This window comes from Pimephales promelas, chromosome 2, assembly GCF_988280905.1.
Source record: "Pimephales promelas chromosome 2, fPimPro1.hap1.1, whole genome shotgun sequence".
NCBI classification, from domain to species: domain Eukaryota; kingdom Metazoa; phylum Chordata; class Actinopteri; order Cypriniformes; family Leuciscidae; genus Pimephales; species Pimephales promelas.
In genome coordinates, this window is record NC_142770.1 from 28,224,026 (window position 1) to 28,238,546 (window position 14,521).

Genomic DNA, 14,521 nt, shown 5'->3' on the forward strand with positions numbered 1-14,521 from the left:
GGGGACGGCGCATTATGTACATTTATGGCTCATGGAGCCGGATGCGGAGCGTGCAAAAAAAAAAAAAAAAAGCCCCTTTTTTGACTGGCAAACCGCTGGTGAGGATTGGGGAGAGGGACAGGGTGCTTCTGACTGAAGGCCTGGGAATTCATACTTACCTGGCAGGGGAGACACCATGATCAGGAAGGTGGTTCACCCAGGGCGAGGCTCGGCCATTGCACTCTGGGTTGTGCTGACCCCTGCGAATTCCCCAAATGTGGGAATCTCGACTGCATAATTTATGGTAGTGGGGGACTGCGTTCGCGCTCTCCCCTGGACAACACTGGTTAAAAGGGCAGATTGTTAAAGCTCCCCTTGAGGTTCTTTTGTTTTGTTTTTTTTCTCCACTTCTTCAATATCCAGAGGCAGTCCAGAGAGTTGAACTGCGGCGGTTGCTCGAGAGATACGAAACAGTCTAGGACCGGTCTGTGTGAGGAGGGTTTTCTTTTTTCTCCTCAATTCTTCAAATAGTCTCCAATATTTGACGGACGACTTAGTTCACAGCAGTTGTCCTGGAGGCAAAGTTGTTCGGAATGAGGAGTTCTATCATGTGGTATGAAAACATTGTGCACGTGTGAAACGTCACGTGATACACAGCCACCCATGTTGTGTTTTTTTCTGTTTACAGCGCCACCAAGTGGCCAGTCGCCGCATTCCTCTTCACGTGACCACGGGCTGAGCCCGTACACAGGTGTACCGAGTTGGGTGCAATTGTCTCATTCCGTTGGAGAGTTATAGCCGTTCAAGTAAAGCCCGCCTCGCCCACCCCCAACGTTTTGGCGTACCGTCGCCAACGTGGATGGAAATTCCAACTGTTTCCCGATCCCTGTTGGCAGTCAGACTCCAGAGAATCTTTCTGCACCGGTTTGGGTCAGATCGGGCAAAAAACCTAGGACTAGTGTGCAAAAGTAGGTTTTTCAGAAAATCCAAAATACCCGAAAATCTCGCCAGCGCGACCACCCAATCCGAGGCATGCATCTTGTTCGGCTCGAGCCAAGGATTCCGGTGATGTAAGACACTTGGGTCTGCGACCGACGGTCGAGGAGTTACGAGCCATTTCGTACTTTTGATCGCTGCAGCGCCACCTTGGGGCCGATCGGGGCGAGCCTTGGTGAGGTTGTAGTACCGGGCCGGTCCTACCATCCCTCAGAGTTTCAAGTCTCTACCACGGACGCTTTGGTCTGCCCGCTCACTTTTAAGGCGGAATGTTGATGATCCAAAATCCCAGGTTGCACTCCAGAGTGTCTTTGCTGTGCACTCTGTTGTGATCCATTTTCGGTGTCAACCAATCTGAGCTGAGCTTGTTTGCCGGCGACCTTAGACCCTCTCGCCGCGGCCCAGGTGGGCGTGGCCTTTGCCGGCTCCCCCGCCTCGGCGTCGCTGCGTCATCGCTTCTCGGCCTTTTGGCTAAGATCAAGTGTAGTATCTGTTCTTATCAGTTTAATATCTGATACGTGCCCTACCCGGGCACCACATATTAAATTGATTTTTGGTCCTGGGAGATGGAATAGGGGCTTGCTCCGTCCACTCCACGCATCGACCCGGTATTGCAGTACTTCTGGGAACGGTGCACCCTCCTAAAGTGTTCAATGAAAGAAATGTAGTGGTCTTGTGTGGCAGACGGTGATAATGGAGCTAGTGTGAGTGGGTGTTGTAGGTGATCATGTGCTATACTAGCCTGGGTAGAATTGTGGTGTAAAAACAAGACAAAAAGGAACCCCTGTTCCTCTGTCGGTTTAACATCTGATCCGTCCACTATTCGGGGACGGCGCATTATGTACATTTATGGCTCATGGAGCCGGATGCGGAGCGTGCAAAAAAAAAAAAAAAAAGCCCCTTTTTTGACTGGCAAACCGCTGGTGAGGATTGGGGAGAGGGACAGGGTGCTTCTGACTGAAGGCCTGGGAATTCATACTTACCTGGCAGGGGAGACACCATGATCAGGAAGGTGGTTCACCCAGGGCGAGGCTCGGCCATTGCACTCTGGGTTGTGCTGACCCCTGCGAATTCCCCAAATGTGGGAATCTCGACTGCATAATTTATGGTAGTGGGGGACTGCGTTCGCGCTCTCCCCTGGACAACACTGGTTAAAAGGGCAGATTGTTAAAGCTCCCCTTGAGGTTCTTTTGTTTTGTTTTTTTTCTCCACTTCTTCAATATCCAGAGGCAGTCCAGAGAGTTGAACTGCGGCGGTTGCTCGAGAGATACGAAACAGTCTAGGACCGGTCTGTGTGAGGAGGGTTTTCTTTTTTCTCCTCAATTCTTCAAATAGTCTCCAATATTTGACGGACGACTTAGTTCACAGCAGTTGTCCTGGAGGCAAAGTTGTTCGGAATGAGGAGTTCTATCATGTGGTATGAAAACATTGTGCACGTGTGAAACGTCACGTGATACACAGCCACCCATGTTGTGTTTTTTTCTGTTTACAGCGCCACCAAGTGGCCAGTCGCCGCATTCCTCTTCACGTGACCACGGGCTGAGCCCGTACACAGGTGTACCGAGTTGGGTGCAATTGTCTCATTCCGTTGGAGAGTTATAGCCGTTCAAGTAAAGCCCGCCTCGCCCACCCCCAACGTTTTGGCGTACCGTCGCCAACGTGGATGGAAATTCCAACTGTTTCCCGATCCCTGTTGGCAGTCAGACTCCAGAGAATCTTTCTGCACCGGTTTGGGTCAGATCGGGCAAAAAACCTAGGACTAGTGTGCAAAAGTAGGTTTTTCAGAAAATCCAAAATACCCGAAAATCTCGCCAGCGCGACCACCCAATCCGAGGCATGCATCTTGTTCGGCTCGAGCCAAGGATTCCGGTGATGTAAGACACTTGGGTCTGCGACCGACGGTCGAGGAGTTACGAGCCATTTCGTACTTTTGATCGCTGCAGCGCCACCTTGGGGCCGATCGGGGCGAGCCTTGGTGAGGTTGTAGTACCGGGCCGGTCCTACCATCCCTCAGAGTTTCAAGTCTCTACCACGGACGCTTTGGTCTGCCCGCTCACTTTTAAGGCGGAATGTTGATGATCCAAAATCCCAGGTTGCACTCCAGAGTGTCTTTGCTGTGCACTCTGTTGTGATCCATTTTCGGTGTCAACCAATCTGAGCTGAGCTTGTTTGCCGGCGACCTTAGACCCTCTCGCCGCGGCCCAGGTGGGCGTGGCCTTTGCCGGCTCCCCCGCCTCGGCGTCGCTGCGTCATCGCTTCTCGGCCTTTTGGCTAAGATCAAGTGTAGTATCTGTTCTTATCAGTTTAATATCTGATACGTGCCCTACCCGGGCACCACATATTAAATTGATTTTTGGTCCTGGGAGATGGAATAGGGGCTTGCTCCGTCCACTCCACGCATCGACCCGGTATTGCAGTACTTCTGGGAACGGTGCACCCTCCTAAAGTGTTCAATGAAAGAAATGTAGTGGTCTTGTGTGGCAGACGGTGATAATGGAGCTAGTGTGAGTGGGTGTTGTAGGTGATCATGTGCTATACTAGCCTGGGTAGAATTGTGGTGTAAAAACAAGACAAAAAGGAACCCCTGTTCCTCTGTCGGTTTAACATCTGATCCGTCCACTATTCGGGGACGGCGCATTATGTACATTTATGGCTCATGGAGCCGGATGCGGAGCGTGCAAAAAAAAAAAAAAAAAGCCCCTTTTTTGACTGGCAAACCGCTGGTGAGGATTGGGGAGAGGGACAGGGTGCTTCTGACTGAAGGCCTGGGAATTCATACTTACCTGGCAGGGGAGACACCATGATCAGGAAGGTGGTTCACCCAGGGCGAGGCTCGGCCATTGCACTCTGGGTTGTGCTGACCCCTGCGAATTCCCCAAATGTGGGAATCTCGACTGCATAATTTATGGTAGTGGGGGACTGCGTTCGCGCTCTCCCCTGGACAACACTGGTTAAAAGGGCAGATTGTTAAAGCTCCACTTGAGGTTCTTTTGTTTTGTTTTTTTTCTCCACTTCTTCAATATCCAGAGGCAGTCCAGAGAGTTGAACTGCGGCGGTTGCTCGAGAGATACGAAACAGTCTAGGACCGGTCTGTGTGAGGAGGGTTTTCTTTTTTCTCCTCAATTCTTCAAATAGTCTCCAATATTTGACGGACGACTTAGTTCACAGCAGTTGTCCTGGAGGCAAAGTTGTTCGGAATGAGGAGTTCTATCATGTGGTATGAAAACATTGTGCACGTGTGAAACGTCACGTGATACACAGCCACCCATGTTGTGTTTTTTTCTGTTTACAGCGCCACCAAGTGGCCAGTCGCCGCATTCCTCTTCACGTGACCACGGGCTGAGCCCGTACACAGGTGTACCGAGTTGGGTGCAATTGTCTCATTCCGTTGGAGAGTTATAGCCGTTCAAGTAAAGCCCGCCTCGCCCACCCCCAACGTTTTGGCGTACCGTCGCCAACGTGGATGGAAATTCCAACTGTTTCCCGATCCCTGTTGGCAGTCAGACTCCAGAGAATCTTTCTGCACCGGTTTGGGTCAGATCGGGCAAAAAACCTAGGACTAGTGTGCAAAAGTAGGTTTTTCAGAAAATCCAAAATACCCGAAAATCTCGCCAGCGCGACCACCCAATCCGAGGCATGCATCTTGTTCGGCTCGAGCCAAGGATTCCGGTGATGTAAGACACTTGGGTCTGCGACCGACGGTCGAGGAGTTACGAGCCATTTCGTACTTTTGATCGCTGCAGCGCCACCTTGGGGCCGATCGGGGCGAGCCTTGGTGAGGTTGTAGTACCGGGCCGGTCCTACCATCCCTCAGAGTTTCAAGTCTCTACCACGGACGCTTTGGTCTGCCCGCTCACTTTTAAGGCGGAATGTTGATGATCCAAAATCCCAGGTTGCACTCCAGAGTGTCTTTGCTGTGCACTCTGTTGTGATCCATTTTCGGTGTCAACCAATCTGAGCTGAGCTTGTTTGCCGGCGACCTTAGACCCTCTCGCCGCGGCCCAGGTGGGCGTGGCCTTTGCCGGCTCCCCCGCCTCGGCGTCGCTGCGTCATCGCTTCTCGGCCTTTTGGCTAAGATCAAGTGCAAGTGGCTTGACCGCAGTTCTTGGTTGCTAAAGGTCTGTGAAGGAGTGGGGAAGTGATGGCGGAAGGAATTTTTGAGAGAAGAGTAAAGAACACGTCAAGACTTTACTGGGAAGGATCCAGAGAAGAAGAGATGCCGGAAAGGGAAGAATTCATCCAAAAAGTTATCATCAATTTGTTGAAGATTGACCCTCCAGAGATTCTCGGAATCCAAAGAAATGGCAAAGATAAGTATTTTGATGTCACGATGAAAGACAGCATTTTGTTTCAGAGACTTTTGGAAAAGTTCAGAGAAAATGAAGGTCAGCGTCCTCTGGATAAGTTTAGAATACAGTCCTTGGGGAGAAATAATTTCCGGATTTTGACAATCAACATGTTTGACATGAATATGGAAGATGAAGAGGTGGAATCTTTTCTTCGAAACCATGTTAAAATAATATCGACAGTAAGGTACAGAAGGGACAGATTCGGGGTATGGAACGGACAAAGGCAGTATCAAGTGTTGCTCAACGAGGACCCTGCTGGTTTCCAGGGTTACCATCATCCTCCGGCCAATTTTAAAATTGCGGGTGTAAGGGGGTACATAGTGTACTCCGGTCAGCCTCAATTTTGTAGAAGATGTCAGGAATTTGGACACTTGGAATACCAATGCGTTATAAGATGTCTGAACTGTAAAGAATTGGGGCATGCTGCCTCAGAGTGTCTGAAACCGAAAGTGTGCAAGGAGTGTGGGGCTACTGATCATCTTTTCAGGACATGTCCAAAACGGAAAAGAACGTATGCCAGTGCAGCAAGAGGAGAAGATGGAGAAGACCTTAGGCCAATTGAAGTTGTTATTAAGGAAGTACAGGCATACCATGGAGCTCTTACTGGCCAGAATGAAGAAGTATACCAGATGGGTTCACCTACGGATACAGAGATAATGGAGGGAGTGAGAGGAGTCACAGCAGGATGCCCTGTTTTAGCTTCTGTCCCAGCCGAGCTAACAAATCCAGCTTTTGAGGAATCGGAGAAAATGGAAGAGGAGGGGGGTGAGTTACAGGGTACAGTGAGTCCAGACACCCTACATCTCACAACTAATATTTCCTGGGGTGACAGAATGGAGGATGAGGAAGAGCAAGGAGCTGAAGGATCCTGGAAGTTAGCTTCTAAGACAAGTAAAAGGAAATTGGAAGGAAACGAGGAAGAAAATAAGATTGAGGTATCAAATTCATTTAGTGTGCTGGATCAGCGGACGGATGATGAGGAGTCTTTGAGCTTACCTGAGTTTGCGGATGGATCGTCGATGGCTGGGTCCCTGATAGTGCCTCCTGTGGTAACATCAGAGGAAGAGGTGGAGGTTTCGGAGCTGGGGTCGATGTCTGGTAGTTTCCTATCGAGGGAAGACGTGGAGTTTTTTATAGGGACCACTGGATTCATAGAAGGCACAGACAAGGAGAAAAGAAATGGAAAGAAGAAGAAAACGTTACCTGATGATCTTTATGAATGATGGACTTGAAGTTTGTATCTCTCAATGTGAGAGGTTTGAGGGATGCTGGAAAGAGGGGTGCTCTGTTTTGTTCTCTGTTATCTATGGACTTCGAGGTGGCATTCCTACAAGAGTGTCACCTGAAAGGAGAAGAAGATACAATAACTTTTTCTAAAGAATGGACTTCCGGGGTGTCATATTGGAGTATTGGGAATGTACATTCAGATGGACTGGGGATAGTGTTTAAGAAAAATGGATTCATGATAGAGAATTATGTATCTCTTGTGCCGGGGAGATTACAATGTCTGGATGCACGATGGGGTGAGTATAAATATCGCTTTATTAATGTATATGCACCCTGTAATAGAAGTAAAAGACTGGAATTTTTCAAAAACTTACCAAATTTATGGGATACCAATAGATGTGTAATAATGGGGGGTGATTTCAATATAACGTTGGACAGTTTGGAAAAAAATGGGGAAATTGACTTCTCAGGGATTTACTTAAAAGAGGAATTAGGAGAGCATTTCTTACAGGATGCATATAGGAAATGTTATAAAGATGATCCAGGGTTTACATGGGGTAATACGAGGGGCAATAGAAGTAGATTAGATTATTTTTTTATAACACAGGGGATAGAAATAAAAGAGTTGAGGATTGTACCATGTTGGTGTTCGGATCATGGAATGTTGTTAGTCACAATAGTTAATAATGAGGTAAGCATGGGTAAGGGCTATTGGAAGATGAATATTAGTTTGTTGGAGGATGATATATTTAAAAAGGAATTTAAAGATTTTTACAAATTATGGCAAGAGTTTAAAGTGGGGTATGTATCGCTTTTAGAATGGTGGGAGGTGATGAAAAAAGAAATTGCGGGGTTTTGCATAAGATATACAGAAAAGAAAAGAAGACAGGAAAGGAGGGAGGTTTGGAAGGACAATAATAGATTGCAAAAAATAATGGCAAATCAAAATGTTGGGTTAGAGGTGAGAGAGGAGGAAATTGCGGACATAAAGGGGAAAATTAAAATGTACTATACTAAAAAGGCAAAGGAGTTTGCGTTTTTAGCAAAGGTAGAGGAAAGGGAAAAAGATGAGAAAGTAACTAAATATTTTTTTCAAACAATAAAACAGAAACAGAGAGGGGAAATAATTGATGGGTTTATGTCAGAAAAAGGAGAAGTTAAAGGTAAAGAAAACATGTTTAAATATGTCTGTGGCTTTTATAAGGAACTGTTTTCTAAAAGAGAGGTAGATGGGAGGAAGGAAGGGGAGTTATTGGGAGGTATAAAGAGAGTCCTACTTAAGAAACATAGAGAAAAAATAGGGGGTGAGATCAAGGAAGAGGAAATTAAAGCAGCCCTTACCTCAATGAAAGGGAATAAAACTCCAGGGGGGGATGGGTTGCCGAAAGAGTTTTATGGGTGCTTTTGGGACATCATAAAAAAAGATTTGGTGATGGTATATAGAGAGGTGTATAAGACAGGCAAGTTAACTGAGTCTATGAGTTCGGGGGTAATACACCTAATCCACAAGAAAGGTGAAAAAAAAGATATAAAAAATTGGAGACCAATAACCGTTTTAACAACTGATTATAAAATTTTAAGTAAGTGTTTAACAAATAGGTTACTGGAGGTGATGTCGGTATTAGTGAATCCAGATCAAACTTGTGGGGTTAAGGGAAGGGCTGGTTCTTTTAATTTATTGCTCATAAGAGATATCATTAGCTGGGTTGAAGAGAGAGATCTGCCTTTGTGCATACTGAGTCTAGATCAGGAGAAAGCCTTCGACAGGGTTAACCATGAATTCTTATTTAAGGTATTAGGGGAAATGAATGTTGGGGAAGAGTTTATCTCATGGGTAAGGGTCCTATATAATGAAGTACATAGTAGGGTGAAGATAAATGGGGTTTTGAGTGAACCGATTGAACAAAGGGGAGGTGTTAGGCAGGGATGTCCATTGTCTCCTCTGTTGTATGTCTTGTTTATAGAGCCTTTGGCAGAAAGAATAAGGAACGAGCAATACATTGAAGGAGTGCACATACCGGGAGGGTTGGGTGAACGGGTAAAAGTATCTCAGTATGCAGACGATACAACTGTATTTATGTCTACAGATAGAGGGTTGGATAAAGTGGTGCAAATATTGGAAATGTATTGTGCAGCTACTGGCTCGGCCATAAACTATGCCAAATCATCATTAATGTATTGTGGAAAATGGAAAGGAAGGAAAGAGGTGAGGCACGGTTTTTCGTTGTGTCCTACGGGAATCAAAATTTTGGGGGTTAAATTTTATCATAAAGATTCGGCTAAACTAAATTGGGAGGAAAAAATTGAGAGGGTAAAAAAGAAATTGAACATTTGGAGGAGCAGAAAGCTTAGTATTACGGGGAAGGGGTTAGTAGTTAAGGTAGATCTGTTGTCTAGTTTGATTTACTTAGCCCTAATCTTTCCAATTCCTGCGAAAAGTAAATTAATTTTGACTAGGTTGGTCTTTTCATTTATATGGGGTGGGAAATATGAACCTGTTAAAAGGGAACAGATGTACCTAGAGGTTGAAGAAGGAGGTAGAGCGGTGGTGTGTATTCCTTTAAAGTTAGAGGTACTTTACATTTGTTTTTTATGTAAGATACTTATAAATAATGTGGAGCATAAAGCTATGTATTTTGTAAAATTGTGGGCAGCTCTGCCATTAAGGAGAATTGTTCCCTTGGACAACAGAGGACCAAAGGCTGAGAGTAGACCTTGGCAATATGAAAAGTTAATTTTGTTTTTAAGAGCCCATCCTGGTTGTGTAAAGGAGGAGTTACTAAAAAATCATAAACAATTATATCAAGATTTAAAAGAGAAAATGGTAGTAACACAACAAGCAGAAATGAGAAAGAAAAAAGTTAAGTGGAAATGTATTCAACATGAAAATTTAAGTAATGAGAGGAAGGATTTGAATTGGCTCGTAGCTTTGAATAGATTGCCGGTGAGGGAAAGATTGTATAATCAAGGATCTACAGGCACAAGAGGTTGTCCAAGAGGTTGTCCAGGGGACGAGACTCTACATCATGTTTTTTGTGAATGTTATTTAGCTCATTGCTTTTGGAAAAGAATACAACAACTGTTAAGGTTAGTAAGAATTGATATTGTTTTGAACCCTGACTTAATTGTAGGAGGAAAAGGGTTGGGACAGTCAAAAAAGGAAAGGATAATCTGGTGCATAATAAGTATTGGTAAAGAGATATTGTGGGAGGAACGGAATGCTCAAGTAAAAAAGAAAAGAGAAGGTAGAACATCAAAGCAATTGTGGTATGAATTGAAATACAAAGTGTTAATGGAAGCTAAAATATGGAAAATAAGAATGGAAAAAGATGAATATTTGCTTTTGTGGGGTGAATTGGAAAAACATTGTACTGTAAATAAATAAATAATAAAAAAAAAAAAAAAAAATCTGTTCTTATCAGTTTAATATCTGATACGTGCCCTACCCGGGCACCACATATTAAATTGATTTTTGGTCCTGGGAGATGGAATAGGGGCTTGCTCCGTCCACTCCACGCATCGACCCGGTATTGCAGTACTTCTGGGAACGGTGCACCCTCCTAAAGTGTTCAATGAAAGAAATGTAGTGGTCTTGTGTGGCAGACGGTGATAATGGAGCTAGTGTGAGTGGGTGTTGTAGGTGATCATGTGCTATACTAGCCTGGGTAGAATTGTGGTGTAAAAACAAGACAAAAAGGAACCCCTGTTCCTCTGTCGGTTTAACATCTGATCCGTCCACTATTCGGGGACGGCGCATTATGTACATTTATGGCTCATGGAGCCGGATGCGGAGCGTGCAAAAAAAAAAAAAAAAAGCCCCTTTTTTGACTGGCAAACCGCTGGTGAGGATTGGGGAGAGGGACAGGGTGCTTCTGACTGAAGGCCTGGGAATTCATACTTACCTGGCAGGGGAGACACCATGATCAGGAAGGTGGTTCACCCAGGGCGAGGCTCGGCCATTGCACTCTGGGTTGTGCTGACCCCTGCGAATTCCCCAAATGTGGGAATCTCGACTGCATAATTTATGGTAGTGGGGGACTGCGTTCGCGCTCTCCCCTGGACAACACTGGTTAAAAGGGCAGATTGTTAAAGCTCCCCTTGAGGTTCTTTTGTTTTGTTTTTTTTCTCCACTTCTTCAATATCCAGAGGCAGTCCAGAGAGTTGAACTGCGGCGGTTGCTCGAGAGATACGAAACAGTCTAGGACCGGTCTGTGTGAGGAGGGTTTTCTTTTTTCTCCTCAATTCTTCAAATAGTCTCCAATATTTGACGGACGACTTAGTTCACAGCAGTTGTCCTGGAGGCAAAGTTGTTCGGAATGAGGAGTTCTATCATGTGGTATGAAAACATTGTGCACGTGTGAAACGTCACGTGATACACAGCCACCCATGTTGTGTTTTTTTCTGTTTACAGCGCCACCAAGTGGCCAGTCGCCGCATTCCTCTTCACGTGACCACGGGCTGAGCCCGTACACAGGTGTACCGAGTTGGGTGCAATTGTCTCATTCCGTTGGAGAGTTATAGCCGTTCAAGTAAAGCCCGCCTCGCCCACCCCCAACGTTTTGGCGTACCGTCGCCAACGTGGATGGAAATTCCAACTGTTTCCCGATCCCTGTTGGCAGTCAGACTCCAGAGAATCTTTCTGCACCGGTTTGGGTCAGATCGGGCAAAAAACCTAGGACTAGTGTGCAAAAGTAGGTTTTTCAGAAAATCCAAAATACCCGAAAATCTCGCCAGCGCGACCACCCAATCCGAGGCATGCATCTTGTTCGGCTCGAGCCAAGGATTCCGGTGATGTAAGACACTTGGGTCTGCGACCGACGGTCGAGGAGTTACGAGCCATTTCGTACTTTTGATCGCTGCAGCGCCACCTTGGGGCCGATCGGGGCGAGCCTTGGTGAGGTTGTAGTACCGGGCCGGTCCTACCATCCCTCAGAGTTTCAAGTCTCTACCACGGACGCTTTGGTCTGCCCGCTCACTTTTAAGGCGGAATGTTGATGATCCAAAATCCCAGGTTGCACTCCAGAGTGTCTTTGCTGTGCACTCTGTTGTGATCCATTTTCGGTGTCAACCAATCTGAGCTGAGCTTGTTTGCCGGCGACCTTAGACCCTCTCGCCGCGGCCCAGGTGGGCGTGGCCTTTGCCGGCTCCCCCGCCTCGGCGTCGCTGCGTCATCGCTTCTCGGCCTTTTGGCTAAGATCAAGTGTAGTATCTGTTCTTATCAGTTTAATATCTGATACGTGCCCTACCCGGGCACCACATATTAAATTGATTTTTGGTCCTGGGAGATGGAATAGGGGCTTGCTCCGTCCACTCCACGCATCGACCCGGTATTGCAGTACTTCTGGGAACGGTGCACCCTCCTAAAGTGTTCAATGAAAGAAATGTAGTGGTCTTGTGTGGCAGACGGTGATAATGGAGCTAGTGTGAGTGGGTGTTGTAGGTGATCATGTGCTATACTAGCCTGGGTAGAATTGTGGTGTAAAAACAAGACAAAAAGGAACCCCTGTTCCTCTGTCGGTTTAACATCTGATCCGTCCACTATTCGGGGACGGCGCATTATGTACATTTATGGCTCATGGAGCCGGATGCGGAGCGTGCAAAAAAAAAAAAAAAAAGCCCCTTTTTTGACTGGCAAACCGCTGGTGAGGATTGGGGAGAGGGACAGGGTGCTTCTGACTGAAGGCCTGGGAATTCATACTTACCTGGCAGGGGAGACACCATGATCAGGAAGGTGGTTCACCCAGGGCGAGGCTCGGCCATTGCACTCTGGGTTGTGCTGACCCCTGCGAATTCCCCAAATGTGGGAATCTCGACTGCATAATTTATGGTAGTGGGGGACTGCGTTCGCGCTCTCCCCTGGACAACACTGGTTAAAAGGGCAGATTGTTAAAGCTCCACTTGAGGTTCTTTTGTTTTGTTTTTTTTCTCCACTTCTTCAATATCCAGAGGCAGTCCAGAGAGTTGAACTGCGGCGGTTGCTCGAGAGATACGAAACAGTCTAGGACCGGTCTGTGTGAGGAGGGTTTTCTTTTTTCTCCTCAATTCTTCAAATAGTCTCCAATATTTGACGGACGACTTAGTTCACAGCAGTTGTCCTGGAGGCAAAGTTGTTCGGAATGAGGAGTTCTATCATGTGGTATGAAAACATTGTGCACGTGTGAAACGTCACGTGATACACAGCCACCCATGTTGTGTTTTTTTCTGTTTACAGCGCCACCAAGTGGCCAGTCGCCGCATTCCTCTTCACGTGACCACGGGCTGAGCCCGTACACAGGTGTACCGAGTTGGGTGCAATTGTCTCATTCCGTTGGAGAGTTATAGCCGTTCAAGTAAAGCCCGCCTCGCCCACCCCCAACGTTTTGGCGTACCGTCGCCAACGTGGATGGAAATTCCAACTGTTTCCCGATCCCTGTTGGCAGTCAGACTCCAGAGAATCTTTCTGCACCGGTTTGGGTCAGATCGGGCAAAAAACCTAGGACTAGTGTGCAAAAGTAGGTTTTTCAGAAAATCCAAAATACCCGAAAATCTCGCCAGCGCGACCACCCAATCCGAGGCATGCATCTTGTTCGGCTCGAGCCAAGGATTCCGGTGATGTAAGACACTTGGGTCTGCGACCGACGGTCGAGGAGTTACGAGCCATTTCGTACTTTTGATCGCTGCAGCGCCACCTTGGGGCCGATCGGGGCGAGCCTTGGTGAGGTTGTAGTACCGGGCCGGTCCTACCATCCCTCAGAGTTTCAAGTCTCTACCACGGACGCTTTGGTCTGCCCGCTCACTTTTAAGGCGGAATGTTGATGATCCAAAATCCCAGGTTGCACTCCAGAGTGTCTTTGCTGTGCACTCTGTTGTGATCCATTTTCGGTGTCAACCAATCTGAGCTGAGCTTGTTTGCCGGCGACCTTAGACCCTCTCGCCGCGGCCCAGGTGGGCGTGGCCTTTGCCGGCTCCCCCGCCTCGGCGTCGCTGCGTCATCGCTTCTCGGCCTTTTGGCTAAGATCAAGTGTAGTATCTGTTCTTATCAGTTTAATATCTGATACGTGCCCTACCCGGGCACCACATATTAAATTGATTTTTGGTCCTGGGAGATGGAATAGGGGCTTGCTCCGTCCACTCCACGCATCGACCCGGTATTGCAGTACTTCTGGGAACGGTGCACCCTCCTAAAGTGTTCAATGAAAGAAATGTAGTGGTCTTGTGTGGCAGACGGTGATAATGGAGCTAGTGTGAGTGGGTGTTGTAGGTGATCATGTGCTATACTAGCCTGGGTAGAATTGTGGTGTAAAAACAAGACAAAAAGGAACCCCTGTTCCTCTGTCGGTTTAACATCTGATCCGTCCACTATTCGGGGACGGCGCATTATGTACATTTATGGCTCATGGAGCCGGATGCGGAGCGTGCAAAAAAAAAAAAAAAAAGCCCCTTTTTTGACTGGCAAACCGCTGGTGAGGATTGGGGAGAGGGACAGGGTGCTTCTGACTGAAGGCCTGGGAATTCATACTTACCTGGCAGGGGAGACACCATGATCAGGAAGGTGGTTCACCCAGGGCGAGGCTCGGCCATTGCACTCTGGGTTGTGCTGACCCCTGCGAATTCCCCAAATGTGGGAATCTCGACTGCATAATTTATGGTAGTGGGGGACTGCGTTCGCGCTCTCCCCTGGACAACACTGGTTAAAAGGGCAGATTGTTAAAGCTCCACTTGAGGTTCTTTTGTTTTGTTTTTTTTCTCCACTTCTTCAATATCCAGAGGCAGTCCAGAGAGTTGAACTGCGGCGGTTGCTCGAGAGATACGAAACAGTCTAGGACCGGTCTGTGTGAGGAGGGTTTTCTTTTTTCTCCTCAATTCTTCAAATAGTCTCCAATATTTGACGGACGACTTAGTTCACAGCAGTTGTCCTGGAGGCAAAGTTGTTCGGAATGAGGAGTTCTATCATGTGGTATGAAAACATTGTGCACGTGTGAAACGTCACG

At 47.0% G+C, this 14,521-nt stretch overlaps 10 non-coding genes and 1 pseudogene across 10 annotated transcripts; all 11 read left to right on the forward strand.

Moving 5' to 3' along the window:
• The first annotated feature begins 150 nt into the window (after positions 1–150).
• LOC148996407 (U1 spliceosomal RNA) lies at positions 151–315 on the forward strand. The gene has a single exon (XR_016150295.1). It is a non-coding gene; the product is annotated as a U1 spliceosomal RNA (small nuclear RNA).
• Positions 316–1,426: 1,111 nt separating this feature from the next.
• Positions 1,427–1,617, forward strand: LOC148996408 (U2 spliceosomal RNA). The gene has a single exon (XR_016148451.1). It is a non-coding gene; the product is annotated as a U2 spliceosomal RNA (small nuclear RNA).
• A 333-nt stretch (positions 1,618–1,950) lies between these two features.
• Positions 1,951–2,115, forward strand: LOC148996409 (U1 spliceosomal RNA). The gene has a single exon (XR_016150296.1). It is a non-coding gene; the product is annotated as a U1 spliceosomal RNA (small nuclear RNA).
• A 1,111-nt stretch (positions 2,116–3,226) lies between these two features.
• LOC148996410 (U2 spliceosomal RNA) lies at positions 3,227–3,417 on the forward strand. Its single transcript, XR_016148453.1, has one exon. It is a non-coding gene; the product is annotated as a U2 spliceosomal RNA (small nuclear RNA).
• Positions 3,418–3,750: 333 nt separating this feature from the next.
• LOC148996411 (U1 spliceosomal RNA) lies at positions 3,751–3,915 on the forward strand. The gene has a single exon (XR_016150297.1). It is a non-coding gene; the product is annotated as a U1 spliceosomal RNA (small nuclear RNA).
• A 5,972-nt stretch (positions 3,916–9,887) lies between these two features.
• Positions 9,888–10,112, forward strand: LOC148996412 (U2 spliceosomal RNA; annotated as a pseudogene).
• Positions 10,113–10,445: 333 nt separating this feature from the next.
• LOC148996413 (U1 spliceosomal RNA) lies at positions 10,446–10,610 on the forward strand. The gene has a single exon (XR_016150298.1). It is a non-coding gene; the product is annotated as a U1 spliceosomal RNA (small nuclear RNA).
• Positions 10,611–11,721: 1,111 nt separating this feature from the next.
• On the forward strand, positions 11,722–11,912 carry LOC148996414 (U2 spliceosomal RNA). Its single transcript, XR_016148454.1, has one exon. It is a non-coding gene; the product is annotated as a U2 spliceosomal RNA (small nuclear RNA).
• A 333-nt stretch (positions 11,913–12,245) lies between these two features.
• Positions 12,246–12,410, forward strand: LOC148996415 (U1 spliceosomal RNA). The gene has a single exon (XR_016150300.1). It is a non-coding gene; the product is annotated as a U1 spliceosomal RNA (small nuclear RNA).
• A 1,111-nt stretch (positions 12,411–13,521) lies between these two features.
• LOC148996416 (U2 spliceosomal RNA) lies at positions 13,522–13,712 on the forward strand. Its single transcript, XR_016148455.1, has one exon. It is a non-coding gene; the product is annotated as a U2 spliceosomal RNA (small nuclear RNA).
• Positions 13,713–14,045: 333 nt separating this feature from the next.
• Positions 14,046–14,210, forward strand: LOC148996417 (U1 spliceosomal RNA). The gene has a single exon (XR_016150301.1). It is a non-coding gene; the product is annotated as a U1 spliceosomal RNA (small nuclear RNA).
• Positions 14,211–14,521: the final 311 nt, after the last annotated feature.